The sequence below is a fragment of the Ranitomeya variabilis genome, chromosome 6 (assembly GCF_051348905.1).
Source record: "Ranitomeya variabilis isolate aRanVar5 chromosome 6, aRanVar5.hap1, whole genome shotgun sequence".
Lineage (NCBI taxonomy): Eukaryota > Metazoa > Chordata > Amphibia > Anura > Dendrobatidae > Ranitomeya > Ranitomeya variabilis.
Window position 1 is genome coordinate 345,321,458 of NC_135237.1, and position 17,669 is coordinate 345,339,126.

A 17,669-nucleotide genomic window follows, 5' to 3' on the forward strand; every position below is an offset into this window, starting at 1 on the left:
GAGACTTGGCCGTCTCTCGCACCAGTGTGTCTCCGGCCTTACTTTCATAGTCTGACTGCTCTTACAGATAGAATCGCCATCAGTGATGATTAAACCTTTTTCCTTTAGACGTGGGTGACCCATTGCTATTGCTGCAGGGCTAGGTGTAAAAAGCTCGTTAAGAGATCTCCGTGCAATATATAAACATGTGAATGAACAGTACAAAGATCGCCCCTAAACCTTGGCAAACTGAGTAATCCCAAGTTTGACTACCTGTCTTGGTATTGCAGTCCACACATTCCTTTAATAACCTTGGTCACTCTTCTCCGCACCCGCTCCAGCTCCGCTATGTCATTTTATTTCTCTTTTTGAAAATATTAACACTAACTTGTATGTTGCCTGGGAAAGCTCAGTGTGCCCTCAATAATCCTCCTTGATAGCGGAGGCCTCTGTGTTCACAACAAATTCCTTATGAATGCTGGCGTTCATTAAAGGGTTTTGTCCAGTATTAGGACAACCCCTTCTTTAAACTAAGTATTCGGCATGAAATAAGACCTTATACTCACCTCCTGTGCATGCACTGTTCCAGCGGTGTCAGCACTCGCGGTCCCAGAACTCTGGTGCGGTGGAACGACACATGGTGCCCAATCAGCGCTGGCGTCACTGTCCCCGCATTCGTACGGATTGAACATGAAGAGAAAGTCTGGGCTGCAGCTGATCTCTCACTTCCTCACGTTCAATCCGTATGAAGGCTGGGACAGAGACGCCAGCGCTGATTGGGCGCCATGTGTCATTCCACCGCACCAGAGCCGGACCTCAAGTGCTGGAACGGTGCCATCATGGGAGGGGAGTATAGTTTTTTATTTTTTTTTTTATTTTTTTTTATTGGGACCAAACATTTAATTCAAGAAGGGATTGTCTAAGCAGTGGACAACCCCTTTAATTCTGAGCTTCTTATTTGTTTGACGTCTCCCGACCCTACATGTTATATGCAGCATATACATCTTGCACTGGCATACCCTTAATGTCATTCACAACACTGATTTTTTTTTTTTTTTTTTTGACTGGGAGACCATGTTTCTCCCCATGACAATTAATATGGCAGAGGGGAAATAACTGCCACTTATGTCTGATTGTAAAAGAGTTCTCCCAAGATTGTAAGTTAAAGGGAACCTGTCATCTAAAATAACTCTATTAACATTCAGATATGCAGCTAATCTGCAGGTTAATACTGTTCTGACACGCAAGTAATCTTTATTCTTCCTGGCCGTGTTCGACTTTCAGCCATAGGTGTGGCAGCGGCATGGTTTCACTCAGTGTATAGAGAGCAGTGGTTGTAGCCGCCGGCTCAAATGCTGAGCCTGCTGTCAGTCCGGGCCCGAGATGCGGCTACAGACACCGCTTTCTCTACACTGAGCAGTGACTGGAAGTGTGAATAAAGTTAACTTCATCCCGGTAGTGGGGCTCTCGGTAGGGTACTTTATTAACGTACATTAACCCCACATATGCAAGTTAATAGCATTATTAATAGCATTATTTTACATGACCGGTTCCCTTTAAACAGCACCAATAGGGGATAATTTGCTGATCTTTGAGGGTCCATCCACTTGGACCTTACCGAACTTGAGAACAAGGTTGTGAAGAGCACCATCTGAATACAGTGGAGGTTGATTTGGTGCAGAGTCCTGTTCTCAGGATGGGTGGGGGATCCTGCAGTCAAATCCCCAGCAATCACTAAGTTATCCTATGGATCGGAAAAAATGTACAAACTATGCAAAACTTTTTTTTATTTTTTAGACTGTACATAACTACTTCAGTATAAAGGTGTACACCACATAGTATCACACTGACCCTTTCATCTAATACATGTGGACATTCAGTACTGGCTAGTAAGATGTTAAAACCCCTTGTACTTGGTAGATTTGGAAGACTCTGATATTTTTCTTTATTTCTTGTTCCGTTTTAAGAAGGAAGTTTTACTTCACACGTATGTTTGTGTCTTTTTCCGACGTTTTCTGGAAACAGGCAGCTGCCTTATAACAGATGGACCAATATTTTGGTTCCCAGTAAATGACAGACTCCTGAACACAGGATGCTGGAGACGCCGTCGTTTTTCATTACAAGCACGTTGTGTTTATGTTAAATCCTTTGGCATGTACACTTGTGGTCTTATGTTTGCATTTATGCACTTGTGTAATTCTTCATTTTATGCTACAAACCAACCATGTAATGCCACTTATATTGGCAAACCACTAAACCACATAAATGGGTGAGCTTTCAGATCGTCTTGGCATTTCTATTTCCTGTGGTAGTGAGCGCCCATGATTTAATAGAAAAATGACATGGTTTTCCAAGCTTGGTATTTACTTTACAAATATTTACAACCACAACCTTTTATCAAGTCTAAACTGTTACATAGTTTAAGGCATTATTATTCTTGTATGGCTTTATATGGCAAATAAAAGAACTCTGGCATGTTATGGTATGTATTGTGGCAGAATTCAAGTACATATTGAAGGGATTTTTCACTTGTTTTAGGCCGGTTTCACACGTCAGTGGCTCCGGTACGTGTAGTGACAGTTTTCTCACATATCTGAGACACTGACACACGTAGACCCATTCAAATGAATGGGTCTATGCACATGCCTCCGTGTTTTCACAGACCGTGTGTCCGTGTGCAAAACACGGAGACATGTCCGTTTTTCTCCAGCAGCACGGTCCGCAATACGTCCCGCACACGTGCACACGGAGAACAGTGTGCACTCTCCTCCGTGTGCACGTACAGCCGCAGGAGAAACAGCGCTACAGTTAAGCGCTGTCCCCTGCGTGTGGTGCTGAAGCCGGCATTCATCCCTTCTGTCCTGCTCTGCTGAAAGCAGCGCTTGCAGGAGAGAAGGGATGAAAGATCAAGTTTTTTTTTGTTAAAAATAAAGTTTGGGGTCACCTCCCGCGTCCCACCCCTCCCCACCCGCTAGCAGAGAAATACTCACCCAGCTCCCTCGATGCCTCCTCTCAGCGCCATAGGGGTGGAGCCGCATATTCATCACTGTAATGAGCGGTACCACGTGACCGCTCACACAGGACAAGCTGGCGGCGCTGAGAGGAGGCATCGTGGGAGCTGGGTGAGTATTTCTCTGCTTGCGGGCGGGCGCACGGGAGGCGGGAGGTGACCCCCAAACTTAATTTTTAACTGAAAAAAAAAATTATTTTTCATCTCTTTTCTCCTGCAGGGGAGAAGAGATGAATGCCGCCTTCAGCACCACACGCAGGGGACAGCGCTTACTGTAGCGCTGTCTCTCCTGCACGGTCCGTGTGGTCCTCAGGCGGCACACGGGTGTGCCACACTGATGTGCCACGTGAGCACACGGACACTGATAACTCCGGTACCAGAATTATCTGGACATGTGAGACTGGCCTTAGAAAAGTTGACCCGAAAGGTTTCCTGGCAAATACTAAAATCACATAGTGCTCACCCTCCCAGGGTGTTGCAGCAGCTCTCAGCCCCTACTCCGATTTCAGTATCCAAACATTTCCTATAATGAAAAATACCAGTCAGATTCTACTTACACTCCCTCAGTCCCGTGGCAGCTATCTGCTGCTGCTTCGGTCTATGTTTTGGATGCACCCATCAATGTGAGTTGTCAACATGGACGCTCACATGACTGCTGCAGCCAATTGCTGAGCTCATTGCCTAGGCCGTTGTTGATGGCACAAGCCTGTGAGCCAAAACACTGAGCCCGGAGCAACGGAAAAGAGCTACCACTTAGCTAAGGCAGTGTGAGTAGTATCCGCTTGTGTTATTTTACATTACAGAAAAAGTGTGAAGTCTGCTTTTCTAAAAGTGTAAAACCCCTTTAACTTAAATTCAAGTCTGCCACCTACCTGTCTGCAGAAATCGGCAAGCCATGATTTGGTGTCTTACCAAGTACAGCAGGCATACGCATCTCATTTTCCTAGATTATGGCATCCTAATTGGTGTCTTCTAACCAGAACAGGATGTGGTGGTATGTCCTGATAATTGTATGGTCAGAGACTACCTGAGCAAGCATCCACTGCAAGAACACAGCCGTGACTGACATATTTTATACTTTACCAATAGTACACCATAGTAAAGCATAAATATTGTACATATGCAATATTGTCAGAATATCACACAGTACACAGCATTAACCGGGTAGGACTGCGGCAGAAATTGTTGTTTTAGTTTTAATAAATTTATTATATATACATATACTGTATGTGTATATGTAATATATATATATATATATATATATATATATATATATATATATATATATATATATATATATATATATATATATATATAATTATTTTTTTTTTTTGCAATGGCAGTGTTGTAGAATGCAGTCTCACCCTTTAAAAATGTTGAATCTTATCCTGAGGCTGTTGAGATTGAAAAATTGAATGAAAACGGTAGTCTTAAAAAGGGACTGTCACCAGACCTAAAGTGGACTGTTTTTTCTCTTATTTTATTCCCATTGCTCCCCTGAACATGACACCATAAAAATGATCTGTGAATAAAAAGGCCCATCTTTCTGCAACCTTATGGTGGGTTTAAAAAGCATAATATTCAGGGGAGCAGTGGGAATATGATCAGAGCAAAAACTGGACGCTTTGGACTTGGTGACACGTTCTTTTTAAGGGACCGAAATGGACCATTCTTCGACTGTTTGACACTTTGAGAAACAAGGATGGTGGTTACCAGCTGATTGTTTGTTTGGGTTGCTGCATTTATATTGTTTTGATGAGACACTGACATAGAAAGAGATCAAGACCATGTGTGGTAACTTCACAATTTGAAATAAGGAGCAAAGCTGTGAAAGTATCCTAATCCTTACTCTTGAGGATAGAATGGATTTGTAAGCAGATTTCACAATCCATCTCCATGCATTACTTAATAGATCTCATAGGCCTGATAAGGATGCTGTATATACTTTGAAAATCCATATCAGAATGGTCATGTAATCCTTTTTGAAAGTTTAATCCTTGTCCACGTAGACTGACAGCTCCTCAGTGTTCCTCCTGCTGCTGAGATCTCAGGCTGCTCAGTACAAGTTGCACCTTCATAAGTACCCCAATTTCTTCAGATTTAAGATCTATTTAATAATGTTTCCAGTCTATATTGTGACATCTGGTGACAGATCTGCGGTAAAGGGCAACACCCTTCTAAGAAATTATGACAAGTTTATTTGGCTGTTTCCTCAACTCCCATAGAATAGAAAGATGAGAGCAGCTCTCGTGCAAAGCCACCTTTCCATTCTTGCCTGGATGCAGTGGTCAACTTTTCAGACCAGATGATTTGTGAAGGGACCCACATTTTAAACATTTCTTGCTTTCAGATTTTGGGGTTACATCATAAATTTCTATCATGGAATTGTCTCTTTAATTGAGTTGTATTATTTCCTACACATATTGGGTCTCTTGAACACATTTTCTATGACTGTTTTAGTGTAAATGTACATATGTCTCGCTATATCTATGCCTGGGAAAGTGCTTGACTCTTGAAATGGATTTGAGTGTGCATGCGTAAAGGGCATGTGGAAATGCTGAAGCAGACATTAGAATTGTGTATCTTCCCGTAGGGGTTGGTGACACACAGTGGTGAAATGTGTACTGCAGACACGTTCATATGTCTGTTAGGCCTACACTTGCATCACAGACTGAGTCAAAGTCTAAGCAGCTTGTGTTATGGAAAGAACCCATTATGATCTTTAGTCAATCCTCTAGTTGTTTAGCTCCGGAACCTTGAGGAATGTCGTTAAGAAAAGTCCTGAACCACACAGATGACATTTAAAAGGTCAGATAAGACTTCTCCATTTTTGGAGAATTACTGTGATAGTTGGTGAAAAAGTATGTTTAGAGACCCAACATCAGACTATAAAGTTTTCATTCAAATGTGGTCTGGGCTTATACCCAAGAGACCATGTTATAAGGCTAGGCATATTAGGCGTTTTTGTAGCTTTTTTCTGCAGCAAAACCTGCACTTTTGGTAGAAATGAAGCAGCGTAAAAAATGCATTTTTTGGTGTGGTTTTTGCTTCCACCACAGAAGCATGAACACAGGTCACCAATACAAGACCTATGTTCATGAAAAATTACACATACAAGTGTGACAGCTGAGGGAGGTGAATTGTCCTGGAATAATTTACCTAAAGGTACCGTCACACTAGGCGATATCGCCAGCAATCCGTGACGTTGCAGCGACCTGGATGGCGATATCGCTGTATTTGACACGCAGCAGCGATCTGGATCCCGCTGTGAAATTGCTGGTCGCTGCTAGAAGGTCTGCACATTATTTGGTCGCTAGGTCGCCGTGTATCGCCGTGTTTGACAGCAAAAGCGACGATACCAGCGATATTTTACACTGGTAACCAGGGTAAACATCGGGTTACTAAGCGCAGGGCCGCGCTTAGTAACCCGATGTTTACCCTGGTTACCAGCGTAAAAGTTAAAAAAACAAACAGTACATACTCACCAGCGCGTCCCCCAGCCTCTGCTTCCTGACACTGACTGAGCGCCGGCCCTAAACTGAAAGTGAAAGCACAGCGGTGACGTCACCGCTGTGCTGTTAGGGCCGGAGCTCAGTCAGTGTCAGGATGCAGAGGCTGGGGGACGCGCAGGTGAGCATGTACTGTTTGTTTTTTTAACTTTTACGCTGGTAACCAGGGTAAACATCGGGTTACTAAGCGCGGCCCTGCGCTTAGCAACCCGATGTTTACCCTGGTTACCCGGGGACCTCGGCATCGCTGGTCGCTGGAGAGCGGTCTGTGTGACAGCTCTCCAGCGACCACACAGCGACGCTGCAGCGATCGGCATTGCTGTCGCTATCGCTGCAGCGTCGCTTAGTGTGACGGTACCTTTAGACACTGGCAATGCATTGAGTTTGTAGGACTCTGTTTAACTTTCACACTTTGGTCAGCCATTGAGTTGCTCAGACATTATCCCAACTCACACCTCTTTCAGCCACAGGGATTGTTCAATCTCACATCCTGGTCAGCCAATGTTTGCTTTCAACACATCACTAATTTAATTAACCCCTTAAGGACCAAGCCACTTTGTATTTTAATGACCAGGTTTTAATTTTGAAACCTGACCACTGTCACTTTGTGGTTATAACTCTGGAATGCTTCAAGGTATCCCACTGATTCTGAGATTGTTTTGTTCATGACATATTGTACTTTAGGATAGTGGTAAAATTTCTTCAAAAATTCTTTTGTTTATTAGTGAAAAAAATGTAAATATGGTAAAAAGTTTGAAAATTTCACATTTTTCAAACTTTTAATTTTGATGCCCCTAAATTAGAGCGTTATGTCACAGAAAAAGGTTAGTAAATGACATTTCCCACTTGTCTACTTTACATCAGCACAATTTTTGAAACGTATTTTTTTTTTTTTTTGTTAGGAGGCTATAAGGGTACGTGTCCACGTTCAGGATGGCCGGCGCTTTGGATGGAGCGGAAAACTCATTGCACACATCCGGAATCATCGCACCCCACACATAGGGCCCTGTGTTTTACCTTGCGGCGGCGCAGCGTCACCGCAAGGTAAACGGACATGCTGCGTTCTAAAAAGACTCGCCGCATGTCCGGAATCGCAGGGCCGCCGGATGCGTGTTACCATGCATAGTGGAGACGGGATTTCATAAAATCCCCTCCACTATGCTGTAACATCTGGACGCTGCGGATTGAACGCTGCGGCTCCACGCAGCATTCAATCCGCAGCTTTTCCGGATGTAATGCGGCCCGTGGACACATACCCTAAGGGTTAAAATTTGACCAGCGATTTCTCATTTTTCCAACAAAATTTACAATACCATTTTCTTAGGGACCTCCTCACATTTGAAGTGACTTTGGGGGCCTATATAACAGAAAACACCCAAAAGTGACACTATTCTAAAAACTGCACCCCTCAAGGTGTAAAAAACCACATTCAAGAAGTTTATTAACCGTCCAGGTGTTTCAGAAGAATTGAAGCAATGTGGAAGGAAAAAAATGAACAATTAACTTTTTTTTCACAAAAATTTTACTTCGTACACAAGTTTTTTTATTTTCTCAAGGGTATGAAGCGAAAATGAGCCACAAAAATTGTTGTGCAATTTCTCCTGAGTACGCCGATACCCCATGAACTAGACCCCTCAAGGATCTTGATGTGTGGTGAGCATCTTGAGTCACCAGGTAGTTTACAGAAGTTTTATAACAGAGCTAATAAAATTTAAGAAAAACTTATTTTTCTGCAAAATGTTTCTTTTAGCCCCACATTTTATTTTCTCAAGGGTAACAGGAGAAAATAAACCCCAGAAATTGTTGTGCAATTTCTCCTGAGTACGCCAAATACTCCATGTGTTGGTGAAAACTTCTTTTGAGGCACAGTGCAAAGCTCAAATGGAAAGGAGCGCTATATTAAGCTATGTGCACACGCTGCGGATTTTGTTGCGGATCCGCAGCATTTCCGCAGCTGCAGGTCCGCAGCAGTTTCCCATGCGTTTACAGTACAATGTAAACCTATTGGAAATGCAATCCGTAGTGCACATGCTGTGGAAAAAAACACGTGGAAACGCAGCGGTTTACATTCCGCAGCATGTCAATTCTTTGTGCGGAATCCGCAGCGGTTCTACACCTGCTCCATAATAGAAAACCGCAGAAGTAAAACCGCAGTGGAATCCGCACAAAAACCACTGTAAATCCGCAGGAAAAACGCGGTGTTTTTGCCCTGTGGATTTATCAAATCCGCTGCGGAAAAATCCGCAGAGGATCATTCTACGTGTGCACATACCCTTATAGTGCAGATTTACTGTTATAGTTTGTAGGTTTGTTATGGTCTGGTGATGTAGGAGCGACATGCGACTAGCTCTGAGCAGGTGGTAACTATACAGACCGCAGTTCCTAATCTTAACACAGACACTAGCAGTAGCCGTGGGATGTTCCTGTCACTCCCTGGACACCTCGTCACAGCCGGAGAACTAGCTACCCCTAGAGGTAGAAACAGGAAAGCTATCTTGCCTCAGAGAAAATCCCCAAAGGATAGGACAGCCCCCCACAAATAATGACTGTGAGAGGAGAAGGAAATGACATACGTAGTATGAAACAAGATTTAGCAAAGGATGCCACTTCTAGCTAGATAGAATTAGTACAGGACAGAACACTGTGCGGTCAGTAATAAAAACTAGAAAAAGTCCACCGCAGAGAAATGCAAAAATCTCCACACCTGACTAAAGGTGTGGAGGGCAAACTCTGCTGCCCAGAGCTTCCAGCTTAGCTTAATAGGTTCATACTGATAAGCTGGACAAATGAGCAAAACATAGAAAGTGCTGAACAACAAAGTCCACAACAAGTGAGCTGCAAAAGGACAAGCAAGGACATAGCTTTGATGAACTGGTCAGAGTGTCAGGGAAATCCAAAGAGCCGTGACTCCAGGCTGGAACAATTGACAACTGGCATTGAATGAGGAAACAGGCCAGACTAATATAGCCGAGCCAGAAAGACGATCAGTGAAAACAGCTGCTGATGCTAAATCCCAGAAGCAGCCATACCACTCAAAACCACAGGAGGGAGCCCAAGAACAGAATTCACAAAAATGCCACTTACAACCACCGGAGGGAGCCCAAGAGCGGAATTCACAACAGTAGGTCCCATGACCCACTGGGAGAGCCCCTGAGGTGCCAGAACAGTAAAACTCCCCATAAGTGACCCCATTTTACAAACCACACCTCAATGAATTAATCTAGTGGTGTAATGATCATATTGATACCAAGGGTGTGTTACAGAATTTTATACAGTTGGCTAGTGAAGACAAAATACATTTTTACCACAAAAAAATTTGTTTTAGCCCCAGATTTAACATTTTCACACAAGTGGGTAAAATTGGCACCAGAATTTGTCCCACAATTTCTGCTGAATATAAAAATACCCCATATGTGGCTGCACAGTATTGCTTGGCCATACTGAGATTCTCGGTAGGGATGGAGCGCTATTTGCCTCCTGGAGTTCAGATTTACCTAGAATAGTTTGTGGACTCCATATACAGAGCCCCCTAAATGCTAGAGAGCAGAATTCACTTCCCCCAAGTGACCCATTTTGGAAATTATACCCCTGTCAAATGTGAACACTAAAGGTGGTTTATGCACACTGGGGCTCAGAAGGGAAGGGAACATTTGGATTTGGGAGCGCAGAATTCGCTAAATTTCTTTTTGGGGGCATTGAGACATTTTTGCCTTTTCTGAGCCTCTGTGCTGCCAGTAAAGTGGATGCCACCTATATTTCTGTTAACAGATGACGGACCTGAGTGGGGACTTGCTTTCTTTGTGGATGGAGTTGAAGCTTTTATTGGGAAAATTTTTCATAACGTTTGGGATCACATATATCCGGCGCTCTTACCTGCGCGCACATACTTTGGGATTTCTATCTAAATCTCTGAGCTACGTGACGGATGAAACCCCCGATGGGTCTATTCACTATAATGAGGCAGCAGTTACTCTGACTCCGTCTGGCCTCTGTTCAGCGTTGTCCTTCCTTTCAGAGGTGCACAAAACTGGTGGACTGCTTTTTTTATGCACGCCTAAAAAGGACAACACTGAATCACAGGTCTTATGGCGTTCATAGTGCCTCCATGTGCCTCATTATAGGAAATCTTCCACCGGCGGTTCCGTTTGAATTAGGTATTTCAGAAATTTACATGGAAACCCCGGTATAAGCACTCAGTGTGGAGCACAGGATAAATGTGCGCCGAGCCTTACTGCGATCTTTGAGGCAGACTGAACAAATCCACAGCAGGCGTAGAATTGGTTTTATTTTTTACGCCGTTCCTCGTATGGTATAAGTTATTAGGCGACTTTATTCGTTGGGTTGGTGCAATTGCAGCAATACCAGATTTATACCCTTTTTCATGTTTGGCTGCTGTCACACACTAAAGACGCTTTTTTTTGCAAGAAGTTTTTGCATCGCTATATTTTGAGCTATAATTTTTCAATATTTCAGCCGACAGTCGTGTGAGGGTTTGTTTGTTGCGGGACCAGCTGACTTTTTTTTTATTGATACCATTTTCAGGCACATAACCTTTTTGATTGCTTTCTATTCCTATTTTTGTGGAGGCAAAAACAGCAATTCAGGATTTTTTTTTTGTCTCCGTTCTGCGTGTGGTAAAATTGATAAGGCAGTTTTATTCTTCGGGTCAGTAAGATTACAGTGATGCCGCATTTATATTTTTTTATGTTTTAGCTCTTTTACACAATAAAAACTTTTATAGAAAAATTATTTTTGCATTGCTTTATTCTCAGAGCTATAACTTTTTAATTTTCCGCCAATGGAGCTGTATGGTGGCTTGTTTTTTGCTCGACAAGATGGCTTTTTCAGTGATACTATTTTTATTTACATTCTTCTTTTAACCCCTTAGTGACAGAGCCAATTTGGTACTTAATGACCGAGCCAATTTTTACAATTCTGACCACTGTCACTTTGAGGTTATAACTCTGGAACGCTTTAACAGATCCTGCTGATTCTGAGAATGTTTTTTCATGACATATTGTACTTCATGATAGTGGTAACATTTCTTCGATATTCCTTGCGACTATTTATGAAAAAAATCGGAAATATGGCGAAAATTTTTAAAATTTAGCAATTTTCAAAATTTTTATTTTTATGCCCTTAAATCAGAGAGATATGTCACAAAAAATAGTTAATAAATAACATTTCCCACATGTCTACTTTACATCAGCACAATTTTGGAAACAAAATTTTTTTTTGTGACGGAGTTATAAGGGTTAAAAGTTGACCAGCAATTTCTCATTTTTACAACACCATTTTTTTTTTATGGACCACATCACATTTGAAGTCATTTTGAGGGGTGTATATGATAGAAAATAACCAAGTGTGACACCATTCTAAAAACTGCACCCCTCAAGGTGCTCAAAACCACATACAAGAAGTTTATTAACCCTTTACGTGCTTCACAGGAACTGAAACAATGTGGAAGGAAAAAATGAACATTTCACTTTTTTTTGCAAACATTTTACTTCAGAACCATTTTTTTTTATTTTCACAAGTGTAAAAACAGAAATTTAACCATAAATTTTGTTGTTCAATTTTTCCTGAATATTTCGATCCCATATGTTGGGGGTAAACCACTGTTTGGGCCCACCGCAGAGCTTGGAAGAGAAGGAGCGCCGTTTGACTTTTTCAATGCAGAATTGGCTGGAATTGAGATCGGATGCCATGTCACGTTTAGAGAGCCCCTGATGTGCCTAAACATTGGAAACCCCCCACAAGTGACACCATTTTGGAAACTAGACCCCTTAAGGAACTTAACTGGATGTGTGGTGAGCACTTTAAACCCACAGGTGCTTCACGGAAGTTTATAACGTAGAGCCATGAAAATAAAAAATCGCATTTTTTCTACAAAAATGATCTTTTTGCCTCCAAATTTTTATTTCACAAGGGTAACAGGAGAAATTAGACCACAAAAGTTGTTGTGCAATTTCTCCTGAGTACGTCGATACCCCATATATGGGGATAAACCACTGTTTGGGCGCACCGCAGAGCTTGGAAGAGAAGGAGTGCCGTTTTACTTTTTCAATGTAGAATTGGCTGGAATTGAGATCGGGCACCATGTCGCCTTTGGAGAGCCCCTGATGTGCTTAAACAGTAGAAACCCCCCACAAGTGACCCCATTTTGGAAAGTAGACCCCCTTAAGGAACTTATCTAGATGTGTGGTGAGCACTTTAAACCCCCAAGTGCTTCACAGAAATTTATAACGTAGAGCCGTGAAAATAAAAAATCATTTTTTTTCCTCAAAAATGATTTTTTAGCCTGCAATTTTTTATTTTCTCAAGGGTAACAGGAGACATTGGACCCCAAAATCTGTTGACCAGTTTGTCCTGAGTACGCCGATACCCCATATGTGGGGGGCACTGTTTGGGCACCCATCGGGGCTCGGAAGGGAAGGAGCGCCGCTTGGAATGCAGACTTTGATGGGATGGTCTGCGGGCGTCATGTTGCATTTGCAGAGCTCCTGATGTACCTAAACAGTAGAAACCCCCTACAAGTGACCCCATTTTGGAAACTAGACCCCCAAAGAGCTTATCTAGATGTGTGGTGAGCACTATGAACCCCCAACTGCTTCACAGAAGTTTATAATGTAGAGCCATGAAAAAAAAATCATATTTTATCCACAAAAATTATCTTTTCACCCCCAAATTTTTACTTTCACAAAGGTAACAGGAGAAATTGGACCCCAAAATTTATTGTGCAACTTATGCTGAGTAGGCTGATACCCCATATGTGGGGGTAAACCACTGTTTGGGTGCATCGCAGAGCTCGGAAGGGAAGGAGCGCCGTTTTGGAATGCAGACTTTGATAGAATGGTCTGCGGGCGTTATGTTGCGTTTGCAGAGCCCCCGATGTACCTAAACAGTAGAAAACCCCAAAAGTGACCCCATTTTGGAAACTAGACCCCCCAAGGAACTTATCTAGATATGTGGTGAGAACTTTGAATGCCCAAAGTGCTTCACAGAAGTTTATAATGCAGAGTGGTGAAAATAAAAAAAAAAAAAAAAAATTCCACAAAAAAGATTTTTTAGCCCCCAAGTTTTTATTTTCACAAGGGTAACAGGAGAAATTGGACCCCAAAGGTTGTTGTCCAATTTATCCCGACTACGCTGAAGCCCCATATGTTGGGGTAAACCACTGTTTGGGCGCACGGTAGAGCTCAGAAGGGAGCACCATTTGACTTTTTGAGCGCAAAATTGGCTGTGGCGTTTAGAGGCCCCCTGATGTACCTAAACAGTGGAAACCCCCCAATTCTAACTCTAAGCCTAACCCCAACACACCCCTAATCCCAACCCGATCCATAATCCTAATCACAACCCTAACGATAATCACAACCCTAACCCCAAAACAACCATAACCCTAATCAGAACCTTAAATCCATCACACCTCCAATCCTAATCTCAACCCTAACCTCAAACCTAACCCTAATCCCAATACACCCCTAACCCTTATCCCAACCCTAACCCTAATCCCAAACGTAACCCTAATGCCAACCCTAATCCAAACCCTAATCCCAACTCTAACCCTAACTTTAGCCGCAACCCTAGCCCTAACTTTAGCCCCAACCCTAGCCCTAACTTTAGCCCCAACCCTAACCCTAACTTTAGCCCCAACCCTAACCCTAGCCATAACCCTAAATTTAGCCCCAACCCTAACTTTAGCCCCAACCCTAACCCTAAATTTAGCCCCAACTCCTCTAGCTGAAACCCGGGGGTCGGTAAAAAAACCCCGAATCATGTTCTCTGGGGTCTCGGCTACCCCTAGTAACCGAGACCCCGGAGAAAATCCGACTCTGGGGGGCGCTATTCACTTTTTTTTTGTGGTTTAAGTACCCTTAGCTGCCGCCGTTAAAAGGCATATCGGCGGTCGTTAAGGGGTTAATCGTGTTTTATTGCACTTTTTCCAAGCGGTATGATGAAGCATAGTTTTGCTACTGTTTTTTGTTTTTTTTTTCACTGTAGGGGTTACCTAGTGTGACACTTTTATAGATCGGATTGTTCCGGACCCTGCGATACCAAACGTGTACTTTTTTTTTTTGTTAATTTTTTTCATAAAAATGTGTACCATATCTTGCGGTTTTATTAGACGCACCAGAAATTTTGAGGAGAAAAATAGGAAAAAAAAAAAAAAAAATTGCGCAGCCCACGCAGAACATTGCGCAGCCCACGCAGAACATTGCGCAGCCCATGCAGAACATTGTGCAGCCCACGCAGTACATTGCGCAGCCCACGCAGTACATTGAGCAGCCCACGCAGTGCATTGCGCAGCCCACACAGTGCATTGCGCAGCCCACGCAGTGCATTGCGCAGCCCACGCAGTACATTGCGCAGCCCATGCAGTACATTGCGCAGCCTACATAGTATATTGCGCAGCCTATGTAGTATATTGTGCAGCCCACGATGTATATTGCGCAGCCCACATAGTACATTGCGCAGCTCACGTTGTACATTGCGCAGCCCACGTAGTATATTGCGCAGCCCACGTAGTATATTGCGCAGCCCACGTAGTATATTGCGCAGCCCACGTAGTATATTGCGCAGCCCACGTAGTATATTGCGCAGCCCACGTAGTATATTGCGCAGCCCACGTAGTATATTGCGCAGCCCACGTAGTATAATGCGCAGCCCACGTAGTATAATGCGCAGCCCACGTAGTATAATGCGCAGCCCACGTAGTATATTGCGCAGCCCACGTAGTATATTGCGCAGCCCACGTAGTATATTGCGCAGCCCACGTAGTATATTGCGCAGCCCACGTTGTATAATGCGCAGCCCACGTTGTATATTGCGCAGCCCACGTATATAGCAATGTGGGCATGATATCCCTGTAAAAAAAAAAAAGAATTAAAATAAAAAAGTTATATACTCACCTTCCGTTGGCGCCTGGATCCAGGAAGCGGTTACCGACGCTTGGAATCTAGCGAAGCTCCGCCGAGCCGCTCGCTCCGGCCGCCATCTTCCATTCCCAGGATGCATTGCGAAATTACCAAGAAGACTTAGCGGTCTCACGAGACCGCTAAGTCTTCTGGGTAATTTCGCAATGAATATATATATATTTTTTAATAAAATGGTGGTGCTTCTTACAATCCATGCGTCTTATTGCTTACCTGTGGTGGTGACTGCGGCATAGCAGGGTCCCAGGGTCGCTGCTGGAGGAGGCAAGAGTGGAGCGTTGCTGCAGGCCAGGATGAGGGGGTGTTCGGTGGCGCAGGGGCTCCGCCAACATTTTGTGAAATCCCATAGCCCCTCACTTGCATGTTTTACTATGCGGTGGACTCTGGGCAAAATGGCTGCCGGGGCGGCGCATGTGCAGATGGAGATCTTGGCACTGAGATCTCATCTCCTGTGATCTTGGTGCCGAGATCTCCATCTGTGCATGCGCCACCCCCGGCAGCCATTTTCCCGTAGTCCACCGAATAGTAAACCATGTAAGTGTGAGGGCTCTGGGCTTTCCCAAATTGTCGGCAGAGCCCCCGCACCACCAAACACCCGCATAGGTGTTATAGAATCTACAGCATTCTATAAGCATTGTATAATGCTGTAGATAAGCCCCCGATCCGATCTGCAAGTGAAGAAAAGTAAGTTCTATTATACTCATCCGGTTTGGGGGGCATCTCTGTCCGGTCCGATGGGTGTCGCAGGTCCTACTCCGTCGCCTCCTATCTTCTTGCGGCGCCGCCCTCCTGCTTCTTCATCGCTCCGTGGAATTGGCGCTTCTGCGCAGGCGTTCTTGTCTGCCCTTTCCTGGCGCCTGCACACTGTAGTACTTTGCTATAGAATGCTGTAGATAAGCCCTGAAAGGCAGTGGCCACTTCTTATAGTGGCCAAAACAGGTGACAGGTTCCCTTTACGTAAACCAACTACAACTGTTGAAATTATTATTTTTTTTGCCGTTTTACATTTTGAACTTGAAAAAAAGGCAAGAACCCAAAACATCATGCAGCAAAGTATAAAAAAAGAACACATTTAAAACCTTTCCATTATAAGTTTTAAAGAGTTGTTCCACTAAGACAATACCTTAATAAAATCTAGCCAGTTCTGCTATTGTAAGTCCCTAGGATCAACTGTTATCACTAGCAGGGCCACTGTCTGCCCACTCATTACGTTTTATGACTAATTTTGTCATGGCTTGGCTTTAAAATGATTTTCCACTCTGGCTTTTTATTGGGGTCTTCAATGGAGGACGTTGAGGCCTGTGTTATCTAAACGTGCATATGCATGTCTGTTTATTAAATTAGCTGTTAAAATAAAATAAAATTTGACACGCACAATGTACTCCAGTTTTGGGGGTACACTTTGCTTAGAATATGATGTGTTTTTTAGATCCTTTTTAGTTTTTTTTTAATTTATTATTATTTGTGACATTTATTCCTTTACACTTTAAATGTGAAAGGGGTACACATAACAGCAATTTTTCATACAAATTTGTCTCCCAATTCTGTATAAATGAATAGTTATACAACATGAATGTAACCAAATTTTGTAGAATGCTGCTGCTCTGAAATGAAAAAGAATAAGAAATCTTTGATTTTGCTTTTGCATACTTTGAACGGCTGGGCTGTACAGAGAGGCCTAGGAGTAATATATATTGAATTATTCTCCAGCAGATGATCTGGATGCGATAATGTGATTCAGTAACAGCAGTACCTGGAGATTTAGCTTTGAACTTGAATTTGTTGGTATGCATCAACTGTTTTTCCGCAAGCTGATCTAGAATACAAATGTCAGAAAGATAGAGACACCCTCTTATTAATAATACAGCTGTCTGCAGCACATTGCAAATGGACATGACTCCACGATGACCTACTGGGGTTAATAAATTGTGCCCAGGTTTTCCTAAAATTATGTTTTGTTTAGTCTACTGAGATTATAGTCTGCCGAGCTGATGAAAAAATGCCCCTGTTAAATGATACTTTTTGAGACTACTTAAATTGCTGTTCTCTGTGGATAAAGGTTACATTTTAAAGGGAATCTGTCACCCCATTTTTGGCCTATAAGCTAAGGCCACTGCCATCAGGGGCTTATCTACAGCATTCTATAATTCTGTAGATAAGCCCCAATGTAACCTGAAAGAGAAGAAAAACAAGTTATATTATACTCACCCAAGGGCATTTCCGGTGTGGTCCGGTCCC

The 17,669-nt window shown here is 43.1% G+C and overlaps 1 protein-coding gene and 1 long non-coding RNA gene across 4 annotated transcripts in view; one reads left to right on the top strand and one right to left on the bottom strand.

The window, feature by feature from the left end:
* Positions 1-17,669, top strand: part of HIVEP1 (HIVEP zinc finger 1) — a 311,461-nt gene that overhangs the window by 119,587 nt on the left and 174,205 nt on the right. The gene's annotated exons all lie outside the window — the stretch shown is intronic.
* LOC143782446 (uncharacterized) overlaps positions 16,745-17,669 on the bottom strand; it is a 29,496-nt gene continuing 28,571 nt past the window's right edge. Inside the window, exon 3 of the long non-coding RNA XR_013216950.1 lies at positions 16,745-17,247. This is a non-coding gene — a long non-coding RNA (uncharacterized LOC143782446). The remainder of the gene's footprint in view (positions 17,248-17,669) is intronic.